Here is a 9,306-nt window from a genome sequence, read left to right as displayed (position 1 = left end):
TGTGTTTAGTTCCGATGCAAAGACCCTATAAGTGAATCAATATTAACGCCAAAATATACAATCTTTAATGACCTGACAACAGTATCGTAACTATATCCCTTCTTAATAAGTCTATTCAAAGGTTTTATTAGTTTTTGAGGTGAATACTGACACCTTTGTGCTTTATAAAGAATATTTCCATAAAAAATTGGATGTGAAATACCTAAACGTATAAGAAGTCTGCATGTTGAGCTATATTTACGAATGATGTCCTTATACCGATAATAAAATTTAGTAAATGTTTTAACTAGTTTGTGATATCGAAAACCCTGGTGTAATAATTTTTCAGTAATTCATAAATTTCTCTCGTTAAAATCTAAAACATTGTTACATACACGAGCGAATCGTACAGGTTGAGATATATAAACACCGTAAGATGGTGACAAGGGAACGTCACCATCTAAAAATGGATAATTAACGATAGGAAATGAAAAATCATCTCTTTTATCACAAATTTTAGTATTCAGCTTTCCGTTAGTGATATAGATATCAAGATCGAGGAAAGGACAGTGGTCATTGTTAGTATTAGCTTTATTTAAAGTAAGTTCAGCAGGATAAATTTCTTTAATATACATACTGAAGTCGTCATTATGGAGAGCCAAAATATCATCCAAATATCTAAAAGTATTATTAAATTTGTTTATCAGATGTTGTTTCGATGGGTTTTTGCTTATTTTTGTCATAAATTGTAACTCATAGCAATACAAAAACAGGTCCGCAATAAGTGGTGCACAGTTAGTCCCCATTGGAATTCCGATAATCTGACGATATACGGAATTCCCAAAGCGAACAAAAATGTTATCTAGTAAAAATTCAAGGGCATATATAGTATCAAAGCATGTCCAATTGACATAGTTTTTTTTTGTTTATTGCTACTAAAAAAATGACCTAAAAGAGTTTGAACATATATATTCACATTCTGACTTTTTAAATGCCCATTTAATTAGGTGTGTGAATTTTTTCTTAATGAGAATGTGAGGCAATGTGGTATACAGGGTAGAAAAATCAAAACTTTGAACAGATTCAAAATCACCAATATAAGCATGCAATTTATCAAGTACTTCCAACGAGTTCTTGACACTCCAAAAGTAATTAATTCCACTATTTTCGAAGGCCTTATTTGAACAATTTATTATCAGATTTTTAATTGTACCAAGTGTGCTGGTAAGAAGAATAGACAATTTAGTAGTGGAACAATGGCTTGAAGACGAAATAAATCTATATTTGTAAGGTGTTTTGTGTAGCTTCGGAAGCCAGTACATAGTTGGGACTTTCATTGTATTTGGCTCTGCTTGTAAAGCGGTAGCTAAAAGTTTATGTTTGTTACAGATGTCGTTTTCTGAAAATGGAGTCAGTTGGAATGTTGGTGAATTGGTGATTTCTTTTTTAAGAACCTCAATGTAAAATTTACGTCAAACAATAATAATGTTATTAGCAGCTTTATCGGCCGGGACAAAAACAAATTTCATGGCTAGTTCTTTTAGTTTATGTTTGATACGAGAAATAGGTTTTTTGTGGTTATTGTTAATAGTAAAATGTTCTTTAAAATGTTGAATACGTATATCAACTATCTTCATTACTGAATTAAAAAAAGAGTCCAAAGATTTTTTGTCAGCTTTTTCCCGTTTTATCCTTTTTAAATTATGACTTGGATGGAGAGTTGTCTCATTGGCACTCATACTACATCTTCTTATATCTATATAATCAACACTGCATCAACCAAAGTTCAGCAAGCTTAAAGTTAATATGTACTTATATTGCAGATCCTAATCTCAAACAAAGGTCTAAGCCAGTCAATATTCAGCTATTTCTGAAAACGCAAGGATAACGTTTTTCCAAGGTCGATCCACATACGTGGTACTATTCGCTGTTTACGGTGTTTTGTGAAGTACAAAAATGTATACATAAAGCCTTATGGGTAATATTTAAATTTCATCCCTTCATGTTTTCCAATAAACATGCAGATCAAATTTATTCGTTTATAGTGTATAATTGTACGTTTTTTGATTGAGTTAAGCCTGCCAATTAATATTTTATCGTGTGTTTTTTTATGTTGTGATGTTATGCTATTGTTTCAGAAAAAAAAATTGGATCCATTAAAACATTTAATCCCGCTGCAAATGTTTGCACCTGTCCTAAGTCAGGAATCTGATGTACAGGAGTTGTTGTTTGTTTATGTAATTTATACGTGTTTCTCGTTTCTCGTTTCTCGTTTTTTTTTTTTTTTTAATTTAAAATAGATTAGACCGTTGGTTTTCCCGTTTGAATGTTTTACACTCGTAATTTTTGGACCCTTTATAGCTTGTTGTTCGGTGTGAGCCAAGGCTCCGTGTTGAAGGCCGTACATTGACCTATAATGGTTTACTTTTTTAAAATTGTTATTTGGATGGAGAGTTATTATTGGCACCCACACCACATCTTCCTATATCTATTATAATTCTATTCAGAAAAAAAAACTTACTAGTAAATAAATACTTCAAACTATACGAGTAATACCTTTAAATATGGACAATCACGTTTAAACTGCACTATAGTCGTATAGTTAGGTTTAAACGTGATTGTTCATATTTAAACTTCCTTTATAACTTTGTTATTAAATGTGATATTCATCAAAGTACATGTAAGTATACAATTAAATACTTTATGATATAAGAATAGCAAAAGGACTGGCCACATGTATTTGGCAATGATTATATCACGGTGGGTATGGTTGTCCTGCGAGAGAACGTACTGTGCTGGTGATTTGGTCCTGACGGGTGCTGGTGGGTCCTGATTCTGTGCTGGTGGGTTTGTTTACATTGTATCAGAACGGCAATAAAACGACTGTTTTGTTGCTTAATTTTTCTCTGATGTGTCATAAGTACCATGCAAAGTATATTACAACAATATTATATAGCAAAAGTCGTGCAAGTTCGTTAAACGGAATTGTCCTGACGCTGTGCTGGTGATAAGAAAAATGGTCCTGGTTCTGTGCTCCTATGTCCTGGTTCTGTGCTTTTTTATTTTAGTTAAAAGTGGCATATATTCAAGATCATTGATGCTGTACTGTTATTAACGTATTAGCTGTTGTCTGCTTTCTTGAAATTGACATTGTTGTGAATCTGTTTACTGTTATTATGAGAGAAAAAATACACCTATTTTTAAATATTTTTTTTTAAACTAACTGTAATCTTATTTATTGGCCTGTTAATGGAACCCTTCTTGCCCCCTTTTAAGGTAAGAAAATATGTTTACGATTTTCGGGATTACGATCATTTTGCAAGATCACCAAAATACGTTGTAATTTATACAATACTTATATAAAGTAGATAATGTGGTATGTTTGTTGTCAATGGACAAATTTCCATAAGAAACCAAAGGAAGTATGTGTTAACAACCATACGCCATCGCACGACCTTCAACAATAACCCATAAAATAAAAATGTAAAAGATTTTGCATAAAAATTGAGAGCAAAAATATAGAACAAAGGACTTTCTGAGCGTTTGAATCATGTCTTTAGCAGCTTCAAACACATTTGTTTGTGAACAATTGAGTGCTGACTATAAGAATGACAATAGTATTGCGAATTTGTTTGTTTGGTGTTTTTTTTGGGGGGGCGGGGGGAGGGATGGGGATAAGTTAGAGCGAGGTTACAGTGAAAGCTTGGAATAGTTTCCCGTAAGATTTAAAAGTTGTATTGTAAAAGAAAAAATGTATCTAATAGCTATTAAGAATCACTTGCTGTAAGATTTTTCCAACAATTTTTTTTTGTCTAAACTGTTATCAGGTTTTTTTTTTTTTTTGAAAGTTCGATAGAACACTAAAAAAAATCACTATTTTATGAAAAGGCAGGCTAACCTAGAGAACACTAATAAAATTAAGATTTCTTAGCTTTTTTCATTTCAAAATAAATATTTTTGATAAAGAATTACGGGGAAGGAAGTGAACAATGTGTCCTTCTTTTCTATATATAAATATTTTTCATGAATAAAAATAAAATGTGCCTTGATTATAATTGAAAATGAGTAAATGGAAAAAATACCCAACTAAAATATACATGTACTTTCATTTTAATATTGGTAATATCACTAAGCTTTTAAGTTTTGTGTGTCAAACACACCATCTCTGTAGTAATGACTTCTTACTTAGATATTTCACTTCATTCATTTTTTTTTTCTGCATTTTTTATATTGTGAATTCATAGAATTATTATATTAAATGTAGCCTTAATTTGTATTAAAAAAAACCTGAATCTAAAGCCAGATATATCAAACTTTTTTGTTTCCATCTATCCGTTTTCAGGACTTTAACAATCAACAATAACACGCCTGGAAAGTAAAATACGTACTCGGCTGTCTGTAATCGACCATTTTTAGACACCCCATGCTCCTAAAAAAACAAGCCGGGGTGGGGGTTCAAAGATGCAAATTAAGTACTTATATCAATAGTTTATCTTTTCGTGTACGGTTTATGACCCCTCATATGGCCTGTCAATTCCGAAACGTGCAAACTGCAATAGTATCAAAACAGCACAGACAATGAATAATAGAGATATAATTGTGTACATATATCAAGGGGAAACTTCTTGCATTTTTAATTTTTAGCATTATCATTTATAGTTCATAATTGTATTTATTAGAAAAAGAGAATTTAGTGGAAAAAAAATCACTATTTTTGTAGAAAATTCGCAGACCTTTGTACCGAGATTTTTGTTATGTTTAGCATGGGATCAACACAATGGTTCATTACCGAGTAAAAAAAAATCAAAATGTCTATCTACCTTGCACATTTGAGAAAATTCAGATCAGAAAACGAAACTGGTTCCAGCAACATTTATATGCAATTTAAGATTGTGACCCTCACAGTTTCCATTCACCACAAATATTTTCGTTACAACGAATCATTTTAAATACAAAAATACGTATTGCATGCAGCCTTTTGTTTATCTATTAATATATGTATACGGATAAAGTTATGAAAGGCAGCAGGGTCATCAGGGTGAGGAGTCCATGTCATCTGAAATAAATGCTAAGCATAGATCTAGAAAGCGACATATAATCATGACATTAAAAAAGTCTCTTCTTTTCGACTTTTTTCGAACAAATTGACACATAAAATGAATTATATAGTATTGTGGAATTTTTATCTTATTTTAGATACTATATATTGTTATCTGATATTGGACGAAATATGTTGCCCTTTTATGTTATTATGTAATACAAGTTCAGATCATTTGAAAACACATATTAAACATCCAAATGGATGCACAAGAGCTAAAATGGGAGTCATAGATCCTGTTGGCAACAATTATCTGGCTAATTTTATTGATTTTGTAACATTTGTTTCAAATATTACCAACTTCTTATCCAAAATCACCAGCACCGTATCAGGACCCACCAGCACAATGACAGGACCCACCAGCACAGTATCAGGACATGAATAAATTGAGAAAATGCTAAATTTTAATAAATTGCAATGTTTTTTCACCAAATTGTTTTGTCGTGTGGATTGCGGTATAGAAAGCGGACTCTATGAGCATTTTTGTTTTATTTTTTCAGTTCGAGATTTTCTGAAAATGAGCATTTTTGTGTTAAGCTTACTGAAACAGTTTAGAGGGTTATTTTTTTAATGGTTTATATATGAACCCATACGAAACGAAATTGAAAAATCTCAACTGTTTTCTTCCATTTTTTATGAGTGAAAACGTCAAAAATCATCATTTTCGTCTTTGTTTACATTTTTTCATTGATCACCAGCACCCGTCAGGACCGAATCACCAGCACAGTACGTTCTCTCGCAGGACAACCATACCCACCGTGTATATACTAGCTTCTAATTAAAAAGACCTACGCTGTTCCATACAACCGGTGTTTCTAAGAGTATCATTAAATCGTAATGAAAAATTAGTTATGTTTACTTAATTAGTTGTTTTATAGACACAAATCAATTGCATGCATAACAGAGCAAAATATATTCTGCTTTTTGTTGTTAAATGACTTGTTATTGTTCTTGGTCTAAAAAGATAATTAATTCATTGTCAGTCTCTTTACTTTTCGATTCCATATACAGCAAGATGTACCTTTCTTCTAATAATATTGCTCTTTTCATGCAATATTCTTACATGTATAACGTTGGTTGTTATTGAAATCTAGATTAAACTAGATTTTCTTATATATTTTGAAGTAAAATTACACAGTACAAAACGTATTTTCTGTTTATAAAATCTTTTAAAGAAATTAAAAGTGTTCCTTGCACAATATGCAAAACGAAATAATTTTATTTATCTTTATATGGATACTCATCTGAGTTACTTTAACGGAGTCATAAATGGAAGAATTGTCTACCTTCCAAACTTATCTTCCGATGAACTATAAGTTATCTTGGTGTAGTCAGGGGTGTACAGAATTTTACACCGTTGTTGAAAATTCATACACCCTTAGGCGCAATTTTTGTCCTCAAATTTATTTCTTTTTCATTTTATTTTTTTTTTGACATTTTATCATTATCATTATATTTTTTTTTCCATTTTTTTCTTGATTTTGGCAAAACTTTAATTATCCCGGGGTGAACAAGGTTGGGTGTTATTTACACCGTGGTAATTAACCAATCATATTGCAGTATTTTTCCTGCATAAGAAATAAAGGAATTTATCCATGGTTTTACGTTCTAAATTCAAATTCTTTATTAATAACTTTACTAATATTTTGTTCCCTTCATGTTAACGGAGTTTTCCGTCTTTCTCTGGTGATTGTTTTTTATTAATTGATTGATTCGATTGATTGATGATTGATTTGTTGTGTTTAACGCAATTTACACAACTATTAGCCATATCGTTGTGATATGCATTGATTGATGGAGTAAGTATTAGTTCCCGGAGTGAACCGCTGAAATTTGGCAGTATAACTGGCGATCCTAGTCGATTGAGTCGGAACCTAACTTGGCTGTTCTCTCTCTTATTTACTTGATAATAATATATAACCAAGTGTCGGTAGCTCTTTCGACAAAAAACTCTGATTCATTGAATAAATGTTAGGGTTTTCCTAATGGTTTACAACGCGTAGATATACATCCTGGCCAGGGAAGAACAAAAAATTTGCGAAAGCAAATTGACAGATCTAACATTGTTGGTCTAATATTTAGACGAGTTGTGTATACAGAATTTACGCAGCCATGTATCAGCATCACTGCTGGTGATCCGATGGATTAATCTGTTGTAGAGTTGTCACTGATGCACAGACGTACTTATGTATCATATAATTGTTTCTGTGACGGCATCTTGCATTAATTTGTAGGATCCTTTACAATAGATATTTCAGCTGATCTGTAACAATTCCATCTTCATGCCTTATATATCATGTACTGTATTACGACGCTAGATTAACACTGACGAGGAAAGGTAACACTCGGCCACCGAAAGCTTAATTTTTGTGAAGCCAATGTGGTCGAGTTGTCTAGCGCGTCGGATACAGTGAAGGCGATTTGGTGTCACGATATCCAAGTAGCACGAGTTCGAATCTCGGCCAGGGAAGAACAAAACATTTTGCGAAAGCAAATTTACAGATCTAACATTGTTGGGCTGATGTTTAGACGAGTTGTATATGTATATATATATCAGTCTAAAAATTTGCACAACGGTACTGATATAAGATGTAATTATACGAAAATGTTGTTATTAAATCGTGTTGACAAATATTTCGGCTCAACAAATGGCCTTCCTCAGTGTCAAAAGTTTTAACCATGCAGGGGTGGTGTTCTCGAAAGTATCTTAAGATCCGCCCTAAGACACATCTTAGACCAATTTTAGGATTGACTCAGGACCAGTTTAGGACACTCTTAAGTTGTGTCTCGAAGCTATCTCAGACGAATCTTATGTTAGGACGTCCTAAACATATCCTAAGTCGAAATTTTAAATCGTTAAAGTAATTTTTTGATAAAACATTTATTCATGACGAAATTATTTAATAAAATTGTTTACGAATTTTATAATAACATGTATAGAATTAAATGCATAATTACCAATGTAATTATATCAAAAAGGATTGTAATTTAAACTGGAAAACAATTTGTTTTGAAATGAGAATTACATTTGTAGTGTAATCGTACCGTGAAACACGAAGTTCAAAGTTTAAAATCATGCACAATTTCTTTATATACGAGTTAATAACCGATGATGCGTTTCATTTCATGTTCATTTTCACGTAAAATAATGAGCAAAAAGCGAAATCCAAACTTTATTATGCTATTATTTATTTGGCAAAGACTTGTCATAAGATAGATTTAGGACACGTCCTAATCCTAAGATAGCTTCGAGAACACCACCCCTGATTCGTAATGTATAAGGTGTAAAAGTAGATCAGTAATAACACAGGTAAATTTTGGTCGATTGTGTATTAATAAAAATGAGTGAAATCAAAATCGTTAGTATTTCTTATTAATGCCGTTTGGATGATGTACATTAAGTTCCTTTATCCAAAAGTTTTCCCGAACCTGTCGCTGGGCATCACTCCAGTGAATGTTCTGTTCAATCACTAGAATTTTCATGCGGTAAAAGTCATCAAGTTTGTGACCTGACTGTCTAAAGTGCTGAGAAACTGGGAGAAGTGGCTTCTTAGAGATATCACTCCTATGGCCATTGAGGCGTTTGTTGAAAGGTTGCTTTGACTCACCAACATATTGGAGGTCACAAACCGAACATTCTAGTATGTAAATAACATTCATACTGTTGCAGGTAACATTGCATTAATAAGAAATACTAACAGTTTTGTTTTCACTCATTTTTATTGTTAATACACACAGTCACGTATATTGAATTATAGTGTTTTGTTTATATTATGATATTGAGATTTTGGATTAAAATCAATCGACCAAAACTTACCTGTACTATTACTGATCTACTTTTACACCTTATACATTATGCATCAGTATTGTTAGAGGAAGGCCATTTGTTGAGCCGAAGTATTTGTCAAGACGATTTAATAACAACATTTTCTTATATCAGTACCGGTATGCAAATTTTTAGACTGATATAATTTTTTCCTTATCTGCATAGTATCGCCTATTCTAGACGACCCGGTACATAGTAAATTTGATGGTTGGTCCTTTTTAAAGACTTATATATATATATATATATATATATATATATATATAGAGTCTATAAGAATCTACCAACCAGTAAACTTAATAGGTATTGGATCATCAAAATTGACAATACTACACAAACAGGAAAATTATATGAGTCTGAAAGATTGTGTAACAATACCGATAAATAGATGGAAAACAAAACACTA

The 9,306-nt window shown here is 31.9% G+C and overlaps 1 protein-coding gene across 1 annotated transcript in view; it reads left to right on the top strand.

Annotated features, from left to right (window-relative positions):
- Positions 1-2,616: 2,616 nt before the first annotated feature.
- Positions 2,617-9,306, top strand: part of LOC139512449 (zinc transporter ZIP10-like) — a 30,298-nt gene continuing 23,608 nt past the window's right edge. Inside the window, exon 1 of the mRNA XM_071300061.1 lies at positions 2,617-2,659. The gene's annotated coding sequence lies outside the window, so the exon portion shown is untranslated. The remainder of the gene's footprint in view (positions 2,660-9,306) is intronic.

This window comes from Mytilus edulis, chromosome 2, assembly GCF_963676685.1.
Source record: "Mytilus edulis chromosome 2, xbMytEdul2.2, whole genome shotgun sequence".
NCBI classification, from domain to species: Eukaryota; Metazoa; Mollusca; class Bivalvia; order Mytilida; family Mytilidae; genus Mytilus; species Mytilus edulis.
This window is presented reverse-complemented; position numbering and strand designations above follow the sequence as displayed.